Source organism: Diospyros lotus, chromosome 4, assembly GCF_014633365.1.
Source record: "Diospyros lotus cultivar Yz01 chromosome 4, ASM1463336v1, whole genome shotgun sequence".
Lineage (NCBI taxonomy): Eukaryota > Viridiplantae > Streptophyta > Magnoliopsida > Ericales > Ebenaceae > Diospyros > Diospyros lotus.
This window is the reverse complement of record NC_068341.1, coordinates 23,168,595-23,194,311: the sequence shown is the minus strand read 5'-3', so window position 1 is coordinate 23,194,311 and position 25,717 is coordinate 23,168,595. Positions and strand designations below refer to the sequence as shown.

Here is a 25,717-nt window from a genome sequence, read left to right as displayed (position 1 = left end):
TATTCTTAATTGTTACCTGATTAAGCTGTCGATAATCTATACACAATCGCATAGACCCATCATTCTTACGCACAAATAATACTGGGGCCCCCCATAGTGATGTGCTCGGTCGAATAAAACCTCTATCCAGAAGATCTTGTAACTGTACCTTGAGTTCCTTCAGTTCATTAGCAGCCATACGGTAAGGAGTCTTAAAAATGGGCTGCGTACCTGGTATCAGATCGACCGTAAAATCAATCTCCCGGTGCGGTGGTAGTCCTAGCAACTCATCTGGGAACACATCTGGAAAGTCTCGCACCACAGGATAGGTAGCCAACTCCTTCTTCTCCCCAGCTATCACAGTCACAAATGCAAAATAGGCTTCACACCCACGTCGTATAAGCCTCTCTACGTGCATAACTGATATCATCGGCGTATTCACCACTGGCTTCACACCCCAGTATGTAACAACTGATCTCCCCGGGTACACAAATGAAATCACCTTCTGACGACAATCAACTCGAGCATAGTGCCGTGAGAGCCAATCCATACCCAACAGTAAGTCAAAATCATGGATCGCCAAAACAATAAGATCCCCCAAAAATACCTGGTCGTGAATCCCTATCTCGCAATCCCTGACCATCTCACTCCCCAACAAGACCGTCCCTCCCTGTGTCGAAACAGACAAATCATATGGCAAGGGGTTACACGAGATTGGGATCTTATGCAACAGATGGGGTGCTATGAAAGAGAGGGTAGAACCTATATGAAATAAGGCACGTACGTCGTGACCATGGAGAGAAAGTATACCTTGTACTGTGTCGCTGCCCTCAGCCGTTTCGGCAGCTGTCACCTCAAATGCCTTCCCCTGCATTTGTACTCTCTTTGTGGGCCCTGGGCGTTGTGCTGTTGGTAGTGGTAATGGTGCTCCTGGACCTTGTGTAACGCCCCATTTTCCCACAACGAGCGTTAACTCGAGATTTCGGGAATATTTTTTTTTTTTTTTTAAACATCGAACACACAACATAAGTCTCTCAATACATATACCTTCATCACAATCATTTCCCGTCAATCCCGATCGTACCTTCTTAGCATATCAAAATTTAATAATAAACTAAGACAGGTATCAATAATCACATCAGCGGAAGCAAGATCGAAACCTCAATGATATATAACCGACAATTCCTTTACAATAACCATATCGATGTTTCACATGAAAATATCAAAATATTACATAACCTCTGAACATCGTAATCATGGACAAAACCTACGAAAACTAAACATAGCCGCTACATCTCGATGATATTCTTTCCCTTGGCGCCACTGCTTTCACCTGGAACGTTTGAATATTCCAGGGACATAGTCCAAATTAGATGCTGAATCATCTAAGTGAGAGTTCAAAAACGTTTTCATGCAGATATGAAAAATCATATACAAAATCGATAAATCCCAACATGCACCAGCCTAAGAGAATCCCACATAGCACTTAACCCTAATCGGGGAAAATGCAATCTCTCTAAAGGCGACACAACCACTTCGGCTCATTGGCAAAACAATTATGCTTAAGAGGGACAACCTCGACATATGAACCCGGGAATCACCCCATTGTCATTGTTAGGCTTTACGCTCCAACTCAAAAGCATTCCAAAACCCAACGCAACCCTAGCCCCAAGAGTGCCACATCAGCACTATCCTCGGAATCGACGTCACCTCGGCATTAATGCTATTGCTCAAAGGAACCTGGGGTGGTGTCCACTCGCAGCCCCGCCACTTGAGCCAACAACCGGGGTGGTGTCCACTCTCAGCCCCGCCACTTGGGTCCCGTAGGGTGAAGTCCGTCTCAGCCCCGTCCCAAGTGGGTCACCTAGCATTAATCCTAGGTACGCATCCCGAGTGCCGTCACTCTGGGCTACGTCACAAATTACCAACCCACGTCCCACATGGACGACACAAAACAAGCCAATGCCGAAAAATCATAACATGCATAAAATCAACATCTCAATGTATGCAATTTACCGTACGAAATTCAATGCATGTGTAAATAATTGTTTGGACAACCATAATAAACCAAGCCATAGGGATGAACATTCACAGTAAACCATTCACATGTCACTTAAAGTCTTTTTGGGTAGAACCACTCACAATTCCAAACAGAGTTGGGGGTGAACACTCACAATAACCATTCATAAACCACAAACGAGTTTTTTGATAGAACTACTCACCTTTGGGCGCAATTCGAATTCTTCTTGAAAAGCGCGATTTGCCTCGATTTGCGTGCTTGTCTCGATTTGCGTGGCTTCTTCGAACTTCGCACAAGTCACTTCGTCTCAACCCTCAAGGCACCCTAATCATCACATTTATCCAACAATTATAATTTTCCTTAATTTTCTCACAATTTTCCTATTTTTCTCCCATTTTCTTTTCTAATAATCCAAAATAAATATCTACACAACTATTTTCTCAAATATTTTTACATAATAATTCATAAAAAAATATTTATAAGCCTCTGGGATTTTATGGAAATTTTCCACATTTTTCTCCTATTTTCTCAAATTTCCATAATTACTTTTCCTTGAGAAAATTTATTTCTCATCGATTTACTTCGAATATACTTCAATAAAAATCACCAAAACTCATAAAATAAATTCCTTATACTTATGGAATTTTTTCATAATTTTCTAAAAATTCCTCCTATTTATTTTCTATTTACATTTCATTTCAAAAATCAAAAATAATTATTTCCTCAAGAAATTTCCAAGATAAAAATTCACCAAATTAAACTATTCATCATTCTTGAATTTCTGGATATTTTTCCAAAATTTTAATTCCTTTAATTCTATTTTTTATCGAATTTTCTATATTTTCAGAATTAAAAAATACAGAAAAATACCTCCGGTCATCTTCTCCGGCGACGGCACACCGGAAAATTGAAGCGACGACACCAGGCTGTTCCTCTCACTTAGTCGATCCCAATGGTACCAATATTGCTCGGAAAAGACCACCGGAAGCCTTCCTATTTGGCCAAAAACGGTCGGCCGAAACTATCCCGCCACCGAACTCCGGCGAACCAAATTGACCCTCGATTCGAACTCCGATTGGCACGAAACTTTCCAGATCACTTACCCATCACCTTGCGAACAAAAGCCCCTTATTAGATCGCTCGATCAATCACTCTAAAACCCGATTTCATCTTCACTCGATATATATATATATATACATTCGGCCAAATGCAAAAACACCCCTATACCACTCCAAAAATTCTCAAAATCTCCAGAAATGATCCTCTTCCCTCAAGTATCGAAAGCCCCTTATTGGTTTCCCTCGATTTGCTCTCAAAACCGAGCAATTTGATGCTTTACATTCGGCCGAAACCCTTGGCTATTTATAGCCAAAATTCGACCCTCACGTGGCCAATTTCCGGCCAAATCTTTCCCCACACGCTTCCTAGACTAGCCTAGGCCACTCTCTGCCGATCCTAGGTTGTCAAACGGCCGGATTTTCCGGCCAAATCCATGGCCAAATCGGCCATGCTTGTACTACTTTCTGAAAATTGCATTTTGGTCCTTGGAAATTTCTCTTTTGCATTTTGGCCCTTATCCTCAAGCCCCTGATCTTTCTAACATCCTCACTAAGACCCTCAAGATTAGTACTTCTCATTTCTCCCTTGAAATTTCTGAAAATTTACCGTTTTGACCTCCCTCGGGCATTTTTAGAAAATTACACTTAGGCCCGATTGATTTATTTGACCTCAAATCCACTCGATTCAACCTGAAACCACTTAAGGGTTGTTCTATACATCGAATACTAGTCCTTGACACTCTCCGTTCACTTTTTGGATGTCGTTTACAGCAATTCGGTAATACGACCTAATTGGCAGCTGTATTTTTGCTGTACCGAAAACTGTTCCCGATCTCATTTTTTTCATCACTAAAAATCATAATTTTAATTGCTCGTTGATACTATACCATTTTCCTTGGCTATCTAGGGCCCGAGGTACTCCCTCTGATTAATTCGGTCGTCCAAAGCTGTGTTAGTGTGCCCTATAGTCTTATTTTTCCCAAAATTCCAATTATGCCCTTTATCAAACATCATTTTTATCCTCAAAATTATTCTCGGGTGTTACACCTTGTGCCCTAGGTGTAGACTGTCTCTGAGCTAGTCTGGGCCCCACTCCTCTAGTCCGTAACCCTCTAATTTGTGTTGGCTGGGTGCACACGTTCGCCCGATGGCCTCTCTGTCCACAGCGAAAACAAATGATATCCTGCCCTGTGGCCGGTGTAGCTGGTGAGGCCGGTGTAGCCAGTCTAGGCCACTATGGAAAGTCCCTCTTCAAATGTCCCGATTGACCACAACGATAACACACGTCCCGACGTACATCCTGGCACTATCCCTGGTGTCTCTGCCCGCACTGTCGACATAGTGGAAACCCTAAACTCTTACTGCTCGCATCCCATTTTCTCTTCTTACTGCTGCTCCCTATGCCCTTCATGACTAATTGATCCGATCGAGCCTCCAATCGGTCTCGCTCCACTGCACGGGCCCGCTGGACCGCTGTAGGAAAGTCGGGTGCCTCGATACCAGCCGTGGCATGGCGAATCTCTGGTCGCAACCCCTTCTGAAACTTGCTGACTCAGCGAGACTCAGGGGTCACTAACTCTGGAGCATAACGAGATAATGCCATGAACTCGGTCTCGTACTGTGTGACCGTCTTGCTCCCCTACTGCAAGTCAATAAACTCAAACACCTTTTGCTCTCTGATCCAAGCAAGTACATAAGTCTCATTGAACGCCGTGACAAACTGTGCCCATGTTGGGCCCTCATCACCATATCGCTGTCTAGTGGTCTCCCACCATCGCTCGGCGTCACCTCGCAACAGAAAGGTCCCCAGTCGAACCCTGTGGGCCTCTGCACAGCCTATAGATCGCAAATGCTTCTCCACTACCAATAGCCAGTCCTCGACCTCTGTCGCGTCGGCGCCTCCACTAAACTCTGGTGGATGTAGGGCCATAAAATCTTTAAGCAATGCAATGCCGGAACTATCCCCTGCCCCCGACGTACCTGAATGTGATGCCTGAATCGTAGTGGTCCTACCATCATGACTGCGCTCCCGACGTAACTGTGATGCTGCCAGTACATCCACGGCTCGTAAGATGCCTGCCAATGTCTCCTGCATGTCCGGAGGCCCTGGCTGTCTCTCATCTCCTGTACCTATCGCCGGCACCGGAGGAGTAGAAACAAGATGCCCTCTACCTCACGCCGGCGGTCTACCACAACCTCGTTCACGACGTGCGTCCATGAGTCCTACATAACCAAGATTAATTATAACGAATTTCAAAATTAAGGACACGTCCTAACACTCTAACTCTACCTAACAGCCTTGGTGTACAGTTACTTGTCCCCCAAATTAACTCAACGATGCTCTGTTACCAACATTGTAAGCACCCTAGCCCAGATATCCCAACCACCCGGTCTATCCGAACGAAAGAGCTTACATAAGGGAAGAGAAATAAACACAAGACAAAAATGCCCTGGCATGCATACATATAAACTACAACAGTGGAAGCAAAATGATATACATGCATGCCCACGAGTACCCCGCTGGAACAGCGGTCACAGAGTATATAAAAATATACAGACACCTGTGCCAACAAATAAAAGATACAAGGAACAACCCGGCACAGTAAAAAATGAGAGACAAAACTCCTAACAAAACATCAGAGACAACGGGGGCAAGCTAAATGTACACCCTACCGACACGGCTGGCTGCTAGGTGGAACGATCCTCGCCCTCGGTCTTCGCTTTACCCTTACCTGGAATGATGGAAAGCAAGGTGAGTCACAAGACTCAGCAAGTTATAAGAAAAGGAAGGCTATGTAGTAAATAGAGGAGAAGGTCACCCCAAACACTGTCCCACACATACACACAAGCCATGAGACGCAACAATACAATAGTGCAACATAATAAAAGAACATATCGGTCCTTGGGGCCCACATAAGACACCCGACACCCAAGTCCCATACCAACCTGCCGCTACCCTGAAAGGCAACATAAATCTCCACAAACCTGCGCTCGTTGTCCCGGGTCGGTACTCCCGTCACTCGTGTCCATGTCGGTACTCCCGACACCGGAGCCATAGGCTCCCTCGGAACGGTCCTCCTGTCCGAGAACTAATAACTACCAGTAGCCATGTAATGCACATAAAAATGCAATGGCACAATGAGCATCAACGTGATACACTGGCGCCCATACATCCAGGCATCAGGCCATGCTCCGCCCACATAGTAAACTACACGCGATGCATATGCCCGTGCTGGATGCATCATAACCAAGCTAGGATGTCCGTGACCAAGCATAACCAGATCATGAAAACCCCAACATGTAGCCCGTACCCATGTGCATACCAAAATATGCAACAAGAATAAAATGATACCAGTTGTAATACCTGGGAAATTATTAAGAGTATATATGGTATTTAATGAAGGGTATAACTGGAATTATCGAAAGAATAAGGCTATAGGACACACTAACGCAGCTTTGGATGACCAAATTAGTCGGAGGGAGTACCCCGAACCCTAGATGATTAAGGAAAATGGTATAGTATCGATGAGTGATTTAAAATATGATTTTTAGTGATGAAAGAAATTAGATCGGGAACAGTTATCGGTACAGCTATCGATCGGACTGAGAAAATCGAATCGACGTAAGAGACGTTCAGAAGGTCAACGGAGCAAGTCAAGGACTAGTATTTAATGTGTAGAACAACCCTTAAGTGATTTCAAGTTGAAACAAATGGATTTAAGGTCAAATTAACCAGTTGGGCCTAAGTACAATTTTCTAAATTTGCCCAAGGGAGGTCGAAACGGTAGTTTTTTAGGAGTTTCAAGGTTCAAATGAGAAGTACAAATCTTGTAGGCCTTGGTGGTATAGTTGAATAGATCAGGGGTATAATGAAAAAGGCCAAAATGAGAGTTGAAGAAATCAGGGGGTGAAAAATGCAATAAAGTAAAAATGAAGCAGTGTGAACGCGTAGGAAATTCGGTCGCCGCAAATCGCCGCACGTGGAGGCAGAATCCATCGATGGGACTGCCAAGGCAGACCTGGGGAAGGTGCTATTCGTCTTGGGCTTGCTTGGAGTCCAAGCTCGACCGGTGATTGGCCGAGAAATGGCCAGAAATCGGGTATAAATAGAAACAAGGTGGCCGAGGGTTTTTGCAAAACATGGAGCTTCAATCGAAGGGATTTGAGGAAGAATCAATGAGAGTTGATAAGGGGCTTTCGATCCTTGCATCAAGGAGAGTGATTCTGGAGCATTTGGAGCAAGATTGGTGGCCATTTGAAGCTCGATCGAGAATGGGTGGCGGACCTCCTGCCGCCGCCTGCAACTGCCATTTTCGACCGTTTTCTGGTGGCCTTTCGGCCTCAAACCTGTGCCAATAGGATTGATTAAGCGTGGGCTTCAAGGGGGTGTTGTCATTTTGGTCATCGAAGCAATCGCCGGCAGCTGGTTCAACGAAGAAGACGATGGTGCGTGCAGCCACGCGCCAGCTTCCACATGCGCCCACGCGTGAGGGCGCGTGATAGGGGCATTTTTGGTATTTCCTTTTCCATAATTTTTGTTGATTTATTTTAGGATTTATCATGTTAAAACATTTTGGAAAATGTTTGAGGAAATAATTATTTTGGAATTATCAAGGTAGAAATTTGGAGAAAATAGAGAAAATTATGGAAAAATTGAGGAAAATAGATTTTAATACTTTCTTAATTAAATATGGTGCTTAGGAAAGTATTATGGCTGGAGGTTGACTGCAAATTCAAGTGTTTATGATTTGGCACGTAAATCGAGGCCCTACATGAGGATCTAGGCGAAAATTAACTTTTCGCATAAGGTGAGTGGTCTGACTTTAGTTTTACCTTTGTTTTTTGATGTCTTGGTGTGAGTGTAGTGAGTTCAGGTGAACGAGTGACACGGTAGGGCACTCGAGACCAGAACTCGGGATGCTATGCTTATGCGTTTTATTCATATATATATGGCATCATTTGCATATTGATCATGTAGTATATTGCATCAACTATTTTTACTTGCAAAAGAGTCGGTGCATGGCGTGTAATTTTCATATCATCAGGGTATTGATTTTTGTGTCGTTATTGGGTCCATATGGGACGGGATGGGGTCTTCTTGAGAATGGGACAAGGTTAATCCTGGTGAACGAGTGACACGGTAGGGCACTCGAGAGATTAAGTATGTCGCGGCAAGGTGAACCCCAACGGTGTGTGGAAGTTGTTTCCACGGGAGGTTGAGTATGTCAGGGAGATTTCTCAAGATAGACATGTTGCATATCATTTTTTCTATGTATGCCATGCTCGTATGTTTGTTCATGCTTTATGTAAACTGTTTCATGCCGTTACTTAGATGTTTTGTCATCTAACCTGGGTTATGCCCCTGGAACGTTCAATGTTCCAGTCAGGGACTGCTGCGAGGGCAAGGACATGACCGGTTGAAGGCCAATGGTGCTTAGATTGATAGTCATTGTAACCTTTTGGGATTTTAGCATGTATTTCAGCTTGTGTATGAATAGTTGTACGATAACGTTGTTATCATCTGGGTTATCTATATTACGTAATTTGTTATGGAAATACTATGTAAGAATCACGGTGTTTGATGTTAATGTATCTGCTGCGTTATGATTTGTCTCATTTGGTTATTGAGATTATTGATCAATTGTTAAGTTAAACGGGCAAGACTGGGGTTTTCGGGATCCTGTGTGTACATGTGAAGGTTGTTCATGAAGCATCGCGCGTAGTGATGAACAAAAAAAAAAAGATTCTCAAAAATACCCTTATAGTGACACGCCCGGCGAGGCGGGGTGTTACAATTGGTATCAGAGCCCTAGGTTAAAACCCTAGGATGGTTAAGCTAGGTTGTTGAACTTAGCATGGTTAAAACTGTTGAATGAGAACTTAGAACAGGGTTATGGATTCTAAGAGTCATTCAGAACATCGTTAAGAATGATATGAAGACTCTAGAGAGGTGAAATTTGAGGTTTTTAATTATACTTTCAGTAACAAGAGGAGACGAATAGATTCTATTCACATTTTGGACACATCAGTAGGAGGAAGTTGATAATAAGAGTCGTTGAAGGGACATAGATATATGGTTAGCAAAACATTAGAAGAATAAGTACTTTGGTGATTCTAGTACAACTTGAAGTATAGTATAAAATCTCTATGGAAGAATTTTAGTAAATTGTCTTAGTAGCTCCCGATTGGGACATGTTTGCAATGGTGATGTCGTGCTTTGACAAGATAAGTTAAACGATTGAGGTTACTGGGAGAACTCATCAAGGGACGTGGGAGAGTAAGAATGACTTGCAGCTAATGTAAATTTTAAGGTTGAGTTACATACCTGAAGTAGGGACTTATGAGGAACGGATTCAGTTAGAGCCAATTTGTGGAAATCTCGAATGGAGACTTAGGGGAAAAGAAATTGATAGATTGTAAAGACAAAATCCCTACTTGGAGATTTGGAATTTGTTAATTGAAGTCTTTAGGATTATTAATTGAAGAATATAAGACCTTGCTAAGTGATAGAACGTTGGATTGGGAGTTAGCACTCAACGATGTGGTTCGAATGTAAGATTGGTTCGATAAACCATAACTGAGGATCCATGAGGTTTGAAAATTATAAATCATTAGGCAAAATCCTTTTTCGCTAAATGTTACCTTAATTTCTTATTTTCATAAAATCACATAATCTATTATTATTTATACAACAAATTATTTTAATATTCCTTTTAATTTAGATTAACACAATTACTCAATAATTAAATTAATTTGCTATTTCCGGGTCGCTACAACAATACTCACTTCACAATAAATTGGGTAATCATGACATATTGTTAGTTGTCACTACTGATTTACGAGAATTAATAATTGATTATTCTCGTTGCCAATTTAATTATGAACCCAAAAAGTCCCACCTAATAAGAAATCACTTTCAAAGAGAAGAAGAATAAATTAATAATTTTGAAATTACTAATTATAGTACAATTATAGTACATTTATATATTAGATAAATAAGAATAATTAAATGATTATAATATGATTATAATTTAATTATTAATTGGATTGAAGTTTTTGCTAGCACATTAAGCTTGGCCCAATAACACTAGTTGGATTGGGCTTGACCCAATAGAATACTATTGGATTGGGCTTGTTAAGGCCTAACCCAATAGAACACAAGGGTTTTCAATGGTGCTCTATAAATAGCACCATGGACCTTTTCTCTCAAGACTCCTGGAACACTTGAAACTCTTGGAGAATTGAGAGGATTGAAAGGCATGTGTGTGAATTCTCTTGAGTTAGAAATTTTGAGAAAATTTCTACTTCCTATTCTCTTGAGATTCTTGGATCTAAGTGATTTCGAGTGGACCGACTTGACATCCTACACTTGGAGTGTAACACCCTTAACTTGCGTGAGCTTAAAACATTGGGCAGCCGATCATATTTCTTCATATTTTTTTTTTCTTTTTGATATACATATTTATGTGATAAAAATAACTTTGGAAAATAAGAGGTATAGGTACATACATAACTTTGTTTGAGAATCTTAGATGAGAATTCCAAAAAAAAACACTCTTATAGTCTCATGGCTTTAATTGATTACAAAATTAGAATTTAGTGTCAAAGGAAGTGGGATTTTCATTCATAAAGGAACGATAACGATATCCGAATTTATCAAGACAGAAAACATAACATAAACCACAAAAATAGTCTTTTAAACAAGCTTTCTCATAACATCTAGATTTTAACTTTGAAAACTTCTTTCGATAAAGGAAAGAAAGACTAATTTTAGATTTATGTACAATCCCTTATTAAAGAAGCCACCATGTTCCACGTTTGTCCTCTAATCTCCTTATTCGCTATCACCTGGGGGGGAAAATATGGGATGAGATTCATGCGAGTCTCAGTAAGTACAAGATAACCATCATATGTATTTAAGCAAGTCATGACATAACATAACATAACATATCATATGGAGACACGAGAGGTTCCACCAACTACGGGGGCACGAACCCTCGTGCGTAGCGCTACCGAGCTCCGGTCCCGAAACTTACGTGAACATAACATATCATGAGGGACCACATAAAATAATTCATGGGCATGGTTAAACATCATAAATAGTTCATAATGTACTTACCTCAACTTGGTTGGATAAGATTCGAATGTTTAAGGCTTCACACCTTATAGGGTTTTTTTTCTGCAAGCAAAATATGTATTTTCGTGAACTAAACCTCAAACACTCTTGCATGAGATTGTAGGTAATTAAATAAGGGGTTGATGTGTGAAATCTTAGGGAAAAAGGGGCTTCTACACGCCCTCATGCACTCCAAGAAGAGGTGGCGCGTATTTGCACACGTTGGAGGCAAATTTGACACCCTTTCGTATTTTTGCCATATCTCCCTCATTTTAACTCCGAATCGACTTCCGTTTGAACCTATGGACCCATATTCCAGTCCTCTATATGAGTATGGAAAGAAATCAAACTTACCTCTCCAATTTTATGACTTTTATAGTAGTTCTTTGGAAGCTGTCCGCTTTCCATCAAGCCTTTGCCACTCATTCGTTTTCTCCCTTGTTTTCCACCGACTTTCTCTCTTTCTTTTACAGAACTTCCTCCTCACACTCAAGATCTAATTTCTCTATGAAAGTGCTCTCAAAGTAACTTGGATTTGGCTCACACAATTTTGAGATGGCTTGGGAAGTTAGATTTCAAACTTATTTATAGAATTACCCGACAAATCATAACATGCCATGTGTCACTGTAATTATTTGGGATTCAACATTACTTCCATTTGTTCCCAACCAAATGGTGCCAAGTGTCCCAAACTTGGAGGTTAAGCAAAAGACTTGGAGAAGACTTAGCAAAGACTTAGGGAAGACTTATCAAAGACTTTGGGAAGACTTAGCTAAGACTTAGAGAAGATTTATCAAAGACTTGGGGAAGACTTAACAAAGACTTAGAAGACTTAAGACTTATCAAAGACTTGGGGAACACTTTGATTTAAATAAGGTTTGTAGTCCAAAAGGATCCAAAACTATATTGGAGTTTTATTTGAAATCCATAATCATGAATTTCACAATCCCTTGAAAATGCCTCATTTCATCATATATCTGAACTTAAAGATCCCTGGTATATATCACAATTTAAAGTTCTTGGATATTACATATTTGAATTGAGAAAGAAGAGAAACCAAAATCTCAGGTGTTACATGGAGGATTATACGACGGGTAACCCAACAATGAAATCAAATTTCGTCAACAAGTATACTTCATTCTAGTCTTCAAATTTTGTAAACTATAATTTATGAAAAATGTGATACCTGTAAAATTTGATTTTTATTCTGCTATGCATGATGAGATCTATGTAAACCAACACTATTGCCTAAAGCATTTTTATGACTTTTAACTTGTTTTTCATTATTGCTTAATTTATGACTCTCAATAAACTCATATAATTTGTATAAACTGTCTCGAACTTCCTTCAACTTAATATCCACATCATTGGTGTAAATCTTATAAAAGCACCATTCTATTAACTTCATCTTATTTCTTGGATCCAAAATAGCTGCAATATCGATATAAGCAAATTGCATTGACCTCAATACTTATCAAGCATTTTTTTTTTTTTTCATTTTGATAACCATGGCATTCATAAAATCATCATCATCCAATATTGAATAGCATATGTTGAATTCATCTTCTGTTGCAATCAAGAACAAGTTTTTTATTAGGTAACTTCAAATGTTTTGCAATATCACCAAATATTTGAAGATGAGGTATAGAAATTGAAATATACTTCACATATTCACGAACACCATAAATCACATCTTGAATTTCAAACAATCCATCTTATACTAACAAATTTAAGATGTGTGCACAACATTTAACATAAATTTTTTTTTTCCATTAACATGAATATTGTTAACACCTGCCTCCCGGAGCCCCTATCGTCCATAGAGGATCCGTGAGAGGGTCATTATTTGAATGATACCGAACAATAACATAAACTAAAACTCACACACAACCCTTAAAGATACCATAACTTTTTTATCACATAGCATTTAATAATCATCCTTACATAACCATTCACATCTTGAGCCCACCTGGGCTTACATAACATACACCTACCTTAAGCACATAAAAACATTATTTTGACCAAACACACGACACTCAGGATCCAATTTCGAGAGAACTCTACACATGCTACCTTGGCTCAACGGTCTAGACCCCACCCTCTAGACGTACCCACCACTCCGACGGTTCTCTTACCTAGAATGATGGAAAGCAAAGGGTGAGTCACAAGACTCAGCAAGTGAATACAAGAAACAAGGTTGGTATAGCTGAAGATAACACCCTAAACCACCCATACGCCACGTGTAAAACAAGCAACAACCCACACCCCCATGCCCAAGACACACACACATGCATGGCATAAACCACAAGTCAAATGAGAATCGTATAAAGAAACATGCACATAATGGTCCTTGGGGCCCACATAGAAGACACCGACACCCAAGTCCTAAACAAACCTGTCACTGCCATGAACTGGCAAGCAATAAATTCTCTACACTCCAATATTGAATTCCAGGCTTCCGATACTCTATGCTCCAGCATAGCTTTCGATACTCTATGCTCTAGCACAAGATCCCAAGCCTCCCCGGTGTGGTCCCTCCTCTTGTAAATCACACACACAAGTCTCCATATCCAAACAGGTCTTCCCTCGGGACCTTCCTGAGCTGATCTAAAGGTCTTCCCTCGAGCTAATCTAAAGATCTTCCCTCGAGCTAATCTAAAGATCTTCCCTCGGGCTTCCCCCGAGCTAATCTAAAAGCCGAGCCAAAGCTCCCCCAGGTCGGTACTCCCGCCACTCAACCTGAGCTAAAACTCCCTTGAGCCGGTACTCTCGACACCCGGACCGGCACGGTACTCTCGCCCAGAATAATAGTATTAATAATAACTGCGCACAATAGAACTATGCAATGCAATACATAAGTAATGCAATGGCTTCTGCAGCATAAACATAATGGCAAAGCCCCCATAAACCAATCATCAGGCTATGTTATGTCCATATAGGAATACACACATGCGAAATGCTCTAAATCCACATGCTCTCCTAGAATACCCAAATTGGCTCTTAGGCCAACCGGGTCATGCCAATGCTCACACACCCCTAACACACACAAAACATGCCTCCCTAATGAATGCAACCCTACCCCGACACACACCATCAACATCAACTGTAATTAAATAAATAACAATCCTACACACAAGACCCAAGATCCACAACCAACACACACACACACCCATCTGGAACCTAACCCCATTAGGTGCGGCATCATTCCCAAGGAAATAGGGCGATACAAAGTCTTGTGTCGGCTAGCAAGAATTAACGCACAAATCATAAAATGGTTGCCATGTGTAGTTATACAATTAATACGTGAAACTGAATAACAATAAGGGAGGAAATAAAATATGAATAATGGCAAGGACTTGTAGAGGAATTAAAACTCACGAAGAGAGAGTTCGGAACTTGCCTTTATTCGGTCGATTCTTGCCTTCTATGCCTTTCTTGCTGTGAAGTAATATGGTTTATAGAAATTAATGAGGTTACAGCCTAAAATAATCAAATCTAATTGTGAAAAATGTATAATTTTTACATACGATATTCCTACTAATTTTACTCATGTACCTGGCTACTTTAATCGAGAAATAATCCCAAAACTCTATAATTTTTCCCCAATCTTCTCTGTTACTTCCTCTTCCTACTCTGCCCAAGCCTCATTTCCTTTCTCCAATTTCTTCCTCCCACCCTTCTAATCGAAAACAACCCGAAATGGGCCTTAAATTGGCTAAAAGAAATGGCTAAAGTGGGGCCACGTGGCGCAGCCAGCAACCGCGCACGCTAGCACCACCTTAGGGCCGAAATGGTGTCATTTCAGCCTGCCCCTGGCCAAATAAAATTGGTAAAACCCCCAACCTCGCGCATGCCCACGCGGGATCAAACCTGCGACCACCTGAGTGCCCCCTTGCGGGCTTACCACCCACGCTAGTGGCTCCCTCAATCCATATACTCCTCCAAATAATTTTAAACCAACTCCTAACCTACTTTCCAAAATTGCACTAGCACCCCAGAACTTCCAAGAACTAGCACTTGCACCCATTTTAATAATTATACTTACACCCCGAACCCTCTGAAAATCTTATCTACACCCCAATTTAATAATTCCATAAATATTCCCAAATAAATTAATTAATTGCCTTAATTTTCCCATTTCCTCAAAATAACATAAATTATTATTTTTCCTTAAATCTCCAAATACTCATTAGTGACCTCAACACTGGTATTAATAATTATTATTTATCTCCAAATTTTGAGATGTTACTGTTTTGGTAGGCTAGGTTGTTTCTCAAAAGACTAATAGCACAATCGTTACAACTTGCATTATACATTGTAACATTCAATAACTGTTTCTCCATTTCTCATTCAGACAAGCAATTTTGCATTTTGTCAGAAATACCAACCTCGGTATGTGGTCAAAGAACACTGCAAAAGTTTAAAATGCACTTTTGCAATTTCCAATTAGAGTCCAAAAAATGATAAGTCATAACTATGTGTAGAATCTTTTGACCCAATTTCTATAAATCAGTAGTCACACTAACTCTATTTGTACTCTTCAATAATCTCTTTATTTTATTTTTCTTGAGCTCATAACTAGCAAAATAATAATTTTTTTTAGTTGTTTGACTTATCTTTTCATAATTAGGAGACAATTCTCATGAATAAATTTATTAACTCATACTTAGTTAGATTAAAAGGCCACTTATGAACCATAATTAAGTGAGAAAAAAATCTTGCTAACCTTTGCATGATCATATTTGAAATTTACCACTGCATTAACATTTTCTAACTTTACAGTTGTATCACTGATAGAAAGTTATTTTTGTCCTTTCAAAATCATTTGATATTGAAAATAATTCTTCACGTGCTAAAGAAGAGGCAAAGTTACACCAGATTTTATCATATCAAGACGATGCTTGCCATGAATGCATTTAACATTCAAAGAAACATCAAGAAGTGTAACTTCTTTGAAGTCATCCCAAACTAGACATCTTCTTTCTTTTATTTTTCTCAAAAGGATTTTCATCTCCACCATCATCAACATCCATTATATTCTTAACTCCTTGAACATCGTAGCTTGTTTCATCAGTTGCATTCATAATTGGAATTGAAGATGACTCTTCAGTAGATGGAATGCTAATAAAAGACACTGAATTGGAATTAGTAGGTAACATTTGTTTTCCTAAACAACATAAAAGAAAATTTTAAATAAGTATATAGACTATTAAAACCAAATAACACAACCACATAGCTAAAAGACAAACAAAAATCTAATCACATAATCACTACAATTTACTTATCAATCTATTATTTCTTGTGGGAAATGGATTAATGTACGACGTTTATCCTCATTTTCAAAGAAGTGTAGACTAATTTAGCAAGAAAAAAAAAACAAAGAAAGAAAAGAAAAAGAAGTGTAGAATGAAAAGGTAATCAAATGAAATTAACCAATGTAGAAAAAATGAAGTTAGATAGCACATAACAAATGTACAAGAATAACATAATTTGGATCTTAAGAAGTTATATAGAAAATTTTTAGATAATAGTGGAAACGAATTTTAGCATTTTAAAGTTTTTTTTTCAAGCAAATAAACCACTAAACACTTTAACTAAAAATCATCTTATATTTAGGGCAATGACTGAATGAGATTAACTCAAACAAGTAGGTAATGTGTGACGGTGGTAGAGACAAAGGGAGTTGCACAATAACAGGGGGCAATAGTTGACAGTGCTTTAGAAAGGTAGTAATGGGGGGTGACAAAGAGTGAGGGGGATTTGCAGTGGCAAGTGGTGGGCGATGGTAGATGGTTGTGCTTTAGATGGGAGGGGGAGTGCAGTTGTGGCAAGTGCCCTAAAAAAAAAAGGGGGTGTGTAGTGGCAACTGGTGGTGGTAAGTGCCTTTAAAGAAAGAGAGGTGTGCAGTGGTAGTAGGTGACGACAATGGTTGATTTTAGAGAGAGAGGGTAGGGTAATGGTGACAAATAGCGATAATTCTAGTAGTGGTTCAGCCTGAGATGAGGGCTTCCTATGGTGGCGAAGAGGCTGAAGCTAATGGTGAATTGGTGTCTTCCTTTTCTTTTCAACCTTCAGATTTCACATAGCTTTTGTTGTGCAATGAAAAATAGGTTGAGAAAAAATGAGAATTTTTAAAGAAAACATAAAAAGGCTCGTGGTAGTGTGTCATGAGCCCCCTTTGCAGCAGCAGCCTTGAGACAGTGTGCCACGAGCCCCCTTTGCCGAAGCGGCCTTACGGCAAGCCATGTGGTAAGGCCCTGCAGCAATGTGCCGTGAGCCCCTTTGGCGGCACCGGCCTTGCGGTGAGAAAAAAACCTTACAGCGAGACCTTGTGGAGAAGGCAAAACCTTGAGGTGAGACCTTGTGGCGGAGGAAAAACCTTGTGGCAATTCTTATGGCAAAGGAAAAACCTTGAGGCGAGACCTTGTGGCAGAGGAAAAACATTGAGGCAATCCTTGTGGCGAAGATAAAACCTTGCGGCGAAGGGAAAACCTTGAGATGAGACCTTGTGGTGAGGAAAAACCTTGTGGCAATCCTTGTGGTGAAGACAAAGCCTTACGATGAGACCTTGTGCCGAAGATAAACCCTCGCGATGAGACCTTGTGGCGAAGACAAAACCTTACGGGAAGACTTTGTGGCGAAGACAAAGCCTCGTAGCGAGACCTTATGGCGAAGACAAAACCTTGTGGCGAGACCTTGTGGCGAAGGCAAAACCTTGTGGAGGAGGTAAATTCTTACTGCAAGATCTTGTGGTGAAGGCAAAACCTTGTGGCAAGACCTTGTGGTGGAGGTAAATTCTTGCGGTGAGACCTTGTGGCAGAGGAAAATCCTTGTGGCAATCCTTGCGGCAAGGAAGATTCTTGTGGCAAAATCCTTATGGCGAGACAAACCCTAGCGGAAAAATCCTTGTGGAGACTATCCTTGTGGCAAGCTCCCTTGAGGCAAATTCTTTCACGATAACCTCACTTCACCCGACACCAAGCTCGCGTGGACCCCACATCATAAATTTTAATTGTTGTAGTTATGGTAACAACAATTTGGCGCCATCCGTGGGAAACGCAACTAAAAGCCAATTTTAACACCAAATGCCGAGAGAGACAAGATCAACTTGTTTGGAAAACTTGCCTAACCCTACCTGTAGAAGGGCTCTAAAAGTAAAGTAAGATCGCTACGAGGCAAGCAGCATAGTTCAAAAATTTTGAACCTTACCCCGATCCTGGCGATTGGATCAACGTTGAAATTAAATCATTCACATACAAATAAAATAAATCTAACATTTAGATTTTCGAGTCGTTCGCGGATTCGAGCAGTCTAAGTGTCCGGCCTCTAACTCGTGATATGCGACACCCGTCCGTTGGCAAGGATAGCGAAATAGGAGTGTTAGCTCCTTCTCCTTTTCACGGCTTGTGTATGGACAGAAAAGAACGCTCACGTTTCAAATTGATGCCAAAAGAAACGGGAAGGAGTGAACAGCAATTCGTTTTTCAACTCTTGAAAAACTACACCAAAAACTCTCTACAATTTTGGGCAACCCATAAAGGGATATTTATAGAGAAATATCCTAGGGTTTCTCAAACTCTAATGGATTGGGCTAGCCCATTAATTCTAATTCAATTAGAATCTTAAGTGGGCTTATCCTAGTCCAACTAGAAATATAATTAAATGGCCTAAATCCTTTTATAGGTTTAAATAAAATATTTTGGCCCAAATATAATTCAAGCCCAAATATAATATTTAATATTTGGCCCAAATCTAATTCGGTCCAAATATTGTAACGCCCCATTTTCCTAGAACGTGCATTAACTTGAGATTTTGGGAATATATTTTTTTTTTCAACATCATACACATAACATAAGTCTCTCGATATACATACTCTCATCATATTCATTTCCCGACAATCCCGATTATACCTTCTCAGCATATCAAAATTTAAAAATTAATAGACTAAGACAGGTATTACCAATCACATCAGCAAAAGCAAGATCGAAACCTCAATGATATATAACCGACAAATTCCTTTTACAGATAAATAACTAAATCGATGTTTCACATGAAAATATCAAAATATTACAAAATCTTTGAATATCATATTCATAGACAAAGACCTACGAAAACTAAACATAACAGCTACATCTCGACGACATCCTTTCCCTTTGCGCCACTGCTTTCACCTGGAATGTTTGAATATTCCAGGGACATAGTCCAAATTAGATGCTGAATCATCTAACTGAGAGTTCAAAAATATTTTCATGAATATATGCAAAATCATATATATAAACCGATAAATCTTGACATGCCCCAGCCTAAGAGAATCCCACATAGCACTTGACCCTAATCGGGGAAAATGCAATCTCTCTAAAGATGACACAACCACATCGACTCATTTGCAAACACAACATAATCTAAAAGACATAATATAAAAACATCCTCTAATCGCCGTCACTCCTCAGCAATTCTCTTTCCCTTCACATCGCTGCCTTCACCTGGAACGTTTGAATATTCCAGGGATATAGTCCAAATTAGATGATGAATCATCTAAGTGAGAGTTCAAAACACATTTTTCATGAATGAATGCAAGACATGAAATAAACCAATACACCCGGTAAGCCCTAGCCCAAGAGAATGCCCAGCGCTTAACCCTACCATGAGAAAATAACAATCTCTCTAAAAGCTATGTTACCATACCGACTCGACAACACGATGATGCGACGCGATTCTAGCTTAAGAGGGGTAAGCCAACGTATCTCTCCAGATTGCGCTTCCACTCTAAGTATCCAGGAACCACCATACAATCCCAACTCCAAAATTTCACATGGACCACCTAATCATCCTAGTGCAACTTCCCTGGCCAAACGGCCTGGCACGGAAACCAAGGTGGCTATCCTGACATGCTCACCAGCATCAGATACCCCTATTATTCTGTCACGCCCTTGGAGAATTATGGCTTCATTATCCATACAACATCCTAGGCTGACATCCCACGTGAACAACATAGTATGGACCACCTAGTCGTCCTAGTGTAACTTCCCTGACCAAACGGTCTGGCACGGAAACCATGCCGGCTATCCTGATATGCACACCGGCATCAAATACCCCTATTATTCTGTCACGCCCTTGGAGAATTATGGCTACACTATCCAGACAACATCTTAGGCTGACATTCCATACGAACACATAAAACGCAAGACAATGCCACATTTCACAATTCAATGCATCATATAAACAACATTTATAAAATGTAATGCACACGTTTAAATGTTTAGGGACAAACCTCCCTCATAAAACCAACCTTCACCGATTATCATTTGCATGCAACAAAACCATTTTGCATAAAACCACAACACATTTAGGTAGAACAAGTACCAAGTTTTTGTAGTGAACAACTCACAATAAACAAGTTTGGGGGGCGAACACTCACCTCGAACGAAACTCAAAACACCTCGAATCTTGTGCCCAATCTCGATTTTCGTGTAATTTCTCAAGTCTTTTGACCAAACCACCTTCTTACACACCCTCACGCGCTGCCCAAGTGCTCTGCGCGTGTGATGCTTTGCGTATGCTTAAAATCCCTCTATCCACTAAACCCAAAGCACTCTCGTCTAGCACGAATTTATCATAACTTCGAATGAGAGAATCATTAGCCATGAACCCCTATTTATAGGTTTTGGAAACTTAGTCACCAAGAAACAAATATTCTGCAATCATTTCAAATCTTTCAAAATCTTTTCTAATCATTCTAAATCTTCTAAGATATTCTGCAATCATTGTAAATCTTCCAAGATATTATATAATCATTACTAAATCTTCTAAGATATTCTGCAATCATTCTAAATCTTCTAAGATTTTATATAATAATTTCCAAATCTTCTAAGATCTTCTGCAATCATTGTAAATCCTCCAATATATTATATAATCATTACCAAATCTTCTAAGATATTCTGCAATTATTCTAAATCTTCTAAGATTTTATATAATCATTGTTATCCGAATAAAATCTTATTCAAATTAAATCTTTATCCAAATGAAATCATATCCAACAAAATCTTATCCAATCAAATCTTATCCAAATCTTATCTTATCCAATCAAATCTTATCAAATCGTATCCAAATCTTATCCTTAAAGTCATCATGATCCTTCATCTTATCTCTAACGTCATCATGAGACTTCATCCTTATCTCTAAAGTAATTATGAGGCTTTTCTTGAATCTCTCAAATGCCCATAGTAAAAAGGTTTCAAGAATTACACATTGGCCCGAACTTTTGGATAATTGCACTTAGACCCTTTTTGTAACACCCTGCTCTCCAGGAGGGCATTATGTAACGTAAGATTTCAGGGATATAAATTTTTTTTCCAAACAAACAACAGAAACCAAACACAAACACCATTCCCAGAAGATCCCGTTACACCTTCTCAGTATATGAATTATGAACTATCAATAAACTAAGACAGGTACATCAACTCAAATGCGGAAGCTAGATCGAAACCTCAATAAACCATAATCGGAACCCACTTTATTTATAATATAAAGTCAACCAACGTTTACATGACGTCATCACAATAAATGACATAATATAAAACATCTTCTAATCGCCGTCACCCCTCGACAATTCCTTTTCCCTTCGAATCGCTATCTTCACCTGGAACGTTTGAATATTCCAGGGACATAGTCCAAATTAGATGATGAATCATCTAAGTAAGAGTTCAAAATCACATTTTTCATGAATGAATGCAAGACATGAAATAAACCAATACACCCGGTAAGCCCTAGCCCAAGAGAATCCCACGCGCTTAACCTTACCACGGGAAAAGAGCAATTTCTCTAAAAGCTATGCCACCATACCGACTCGACGACACGACGCGATTCTAGTTTAAATGGGGCTGCCAACGCATCTCACCAGAATACGTTCCCACCTTAAGCATCCAGGAACCACCATACAATCCCAACTCCAAAATTTCACATGGACCACCTAGTCATCCTAGTGCAACTTCCCTGGCCAAACGGCCTGGCACGAAAATCAAGGCGGCTATCTTGACATGCTCACCAGCATCAGATACCCCTATTATTCCGTCACGCCCTTGGAGAATTACGGCTACACTATCCAGACAACATCCTAGGCTGACATCCCACATGAACAACACTGTATGGACCACCTAGTCGTCCTAGTGCAACTTCCCTGACCAAACGGTCTGGCACGAAAACCAATGCGGCTATCTTGACATGCACACCAGCATCAGATACCCCTATTATTCCGTCACGCCCTTGGAGAATTATGGCTACACTATCTAGACAACATCCGAGGCTGACATTCCATACTTACACACAAAACTCAAGACAATGCCACATTTCACAATTTAATGCATCATATAAACAACATTTATAAAATGCAATGCACAAGTTCAAAACGTTTAGGGACGAACCTTCCTCATAAAATCAACCGTCACCGATTACTGTTTTAATGCACAAAACCATTTTGCATGAAATCTCCACATGTTCAGATAGAACGAGCACAATAAATCAAGTTTTGGGGGCGAACACTCACCTTGAACAAAACTCATAACACCTTAAATCTTGTGTCGAACCTCGACTTTTGTGTAACTCCTCAAGTCTTTTGACCAAACCACCTCCTTACATGCCCTCACGTGCTGCTCAAATGCTCTGCGCGTGTGATGCTTTGCGTATGCTTAAAAAGCCCTATATCCACTAAACCCGAAGCACTCTTGTCTAGCATGAACTTCTCACAATTTCGAATGAAAAACCTTTGGCCATGAACCCCTATTTATAGGTTTTGGAAACTTAGCCACCAAGAAACATATATTCTGCAATCATTTCAAATCTTCCAAAATCTTTTACAATCATTCCAAATCTTCTAAAGATCTTCTGCAATCATTGTAAATCTTCCAAGATATTCTGCAATCATTCTAAATCTCCCAAGATATTATATAATCATTACCAAATCTTCCGAGATATTATATAATCATTACCAAATCTTCTAAGATATTCTGCAATCACTACCAAATCTTCCAAGATATTATCTTATCATTACCAAATCTTCTAAAATATTCTGTGATCACTACCAAATCTTCCAAAATATTATATAATCGTTACCAAATCTTCTAAGATATTCTGCAATCATTGTTATCCGAATCAAATCCAAATCAAATCATATCCAACAAAATCTTATCAAATCTTATCCTTAAAGTCATCATGAGCCTTCATCCTTATCTCTAAAGTCATTTATGAGACTTTTGCTAAATCTCCCAAAATGCCCCTAGTAAAAAGGTTTCAATAATTACACTTTGGGTCAAACTTTTGAATAATTGCACTTGGACCCTTTTCAACATGGTCCGCGGACTACTTTTTAATTGCATTTTAGTCCTTGAAAAATGGACTAATTACGCTAATACCCCTAATTTTTAGGTAAATTACACTTTTACCCGAACTTCAAAAATTACAATTTTGCCCCTGGCTCAAAAATTGAACTTTTGTCTCCAAACATCCACAATCCCTTAAAATATTATATTTCTTCAAGTATCTAAATCTAAAAACCCCGAGTATTACATCCCTTACGATCATTCGATTTTCTCAGCCTGGTTGATAGCTGTACTGAAAATTGTTTCTGATTTAACTTCTTTTGATGCCTAAAATCATAACTCGTATTACTTGTCATTACCATACTATTTTCCTTAAAAATCTAGGGTCCAGGGTACCCCCTCCGGTCGATTCGACAATTATTTAACTAAATTCTCAAATTGATTTTTAGTTCCTTGGACTTACTTAACACTTTGCAACATGGGGTATTACACTTTTCAATTTGCATCCTAGTCCCTAAAAAATGGACTAATTACGCTAATGCCCCTAATTTTTAGGTAAATTACACTTTTACCCGAACCTCAAAAATTACGATTTTACCCCTGGCTCAGAAATTGAACTTTTGTCTCCAAACATGCACAATCCCTTAAAATATCCTATTTTCTCAAGTATCTGAATCTAAAAATCTCGAGTATTACATCCATTACGATCATTCAGTTTTCTCAACTTGGTAGGTAGTTGTACCGAAAACTGTTCCCGATCCAACTTCTTTTGATGCATAAAATCATAACTCGTATTACTAATCATTACCATACTATTTCCCTTAAAAATCTAGGGTCCAGGGTACTCCCTCTGGTCGATTCGACAATTAGTTAACTAAATTCTCAAATTGGTTTTTAGTTCCTTGAACTTACTTGACACTTTGCAATATGGGGTATTACAGCCGGGTTCCTGCGTTGATGTGACCTTCCTGGGCTGGGAGTTGGTAACGATTGTTTTCGAGATGTGTTGACATTACCCCTCTTAAGCTAGAACTAGGTCGTGTCGATGTGTCGGTATGGTGGCATGGCTTCTAGAGAGATTACTTTTTCTCGTGGTAGGGTTAAACATCGTGGGATTATCTTAGGCTAGGGCTTACCGGGTTGTGTTGGTTTATTTCATGTCTTGCATTCATTCATGAAAACGTGATTTTGAACTCTCACTTAGATAATTCATCATCTAATATGGATTTTGTCCCTGGAATATTCAAATGTTCCAAGTAAAGGCAGCGATGTGAAGGGAAAAGGAATTGTCGAGGAGTAACGGCGATTAGTGGATATATAGTTTATATTATGTCACTTTCAATTATGTTGTTTATTTTGATGACTTCATGTAAACGTTGGTTTGACTTTATGTTATAAATAAAGTGGGTTCGGTTATGATTTATTGAGATTTCGATCTGACGTCCGCATTTGAGGTGATGTACCTGTCTTAGTTTATTAATGGTTCATAATTGATATACTGAGAAGGTGTAACGGGATTTTCGGGGAACGATTTTGTGTTAAGTATCCATTGGAAGGAAATATATATCCCCAGAATCTTATGTTACCTAATGCCTTGGGAAGGTGGGGTGTTACAACCGGACTGGGGGACATGGAGCGTTCAAAATAAGGAGAAGTACACGTGGCTGGATTGAGGAGACATGTGACAGGGCGAGGGAAGCAAGACCCACATGTAGTGTCCGCTAGTCAGGAACAACATTCCTTTGGACAGTCTGCAATTCCAAATAGAAACCTCATGGTGACTTCAGTACCTTCAGGACTCACAAGGATAACTCCACCCACAGTTTTACTCTTAGATTATGAACAATTGCAGAAGGATTTTGAATAGCTGAAACAACAGAATGATGAACTCAGGATGAACAACAAAGAGAATATGAGAAGACTATAGGGAATCAATGCTTTGCTACATGAACTAATGCCGGACATCCGCATTCCCCACATAGGACAAACCGATACGAGAGGAGAACACCGGAGATCCCCAAACACCCCTCCAAGGACCACACGGTAGGGGATAAGAATAGAAACTCTAGGGCAGAATAACCAAGTCCCAAAAATAACAGACTCGAGAAAGGAACATGATAGGAGGGCAAGGAAAGCTCCCATGTATAAAGAGACAACAGAAAGCACCAATTCAAGAGCTCCTTATATCCCACCACTTTGCAAAAACGAAGCATAAAAGAAGACACTCAAG

At 39.7% G+C, this 25,717-nt stretch overlaps 1 long non-coding RNA gene across 1 annotated transcript; it reads right to left on the bottom strand.

Moving 5' to 3' along the window:
• Positions 1–1,195: 1,195 nt before the first annotated feature.
• On the bottom strand, positions 1,196–3,208 carry LOC127798739 (uncharacterized). Its single transcript, XR_008022484.1, has 3 exons — positions 2,870–3,208; positions 2,202–2,323; positions 1,196–1,312 (listed from the first exon to the last, which is right to left on the bottom strand). It is a non-coding gene; the product is annotated as an uncharacterized LOC127798739 (long non-coding RNA).
• Positions 3,209–25,717: the final 22,509 nt, after the last annotated feature.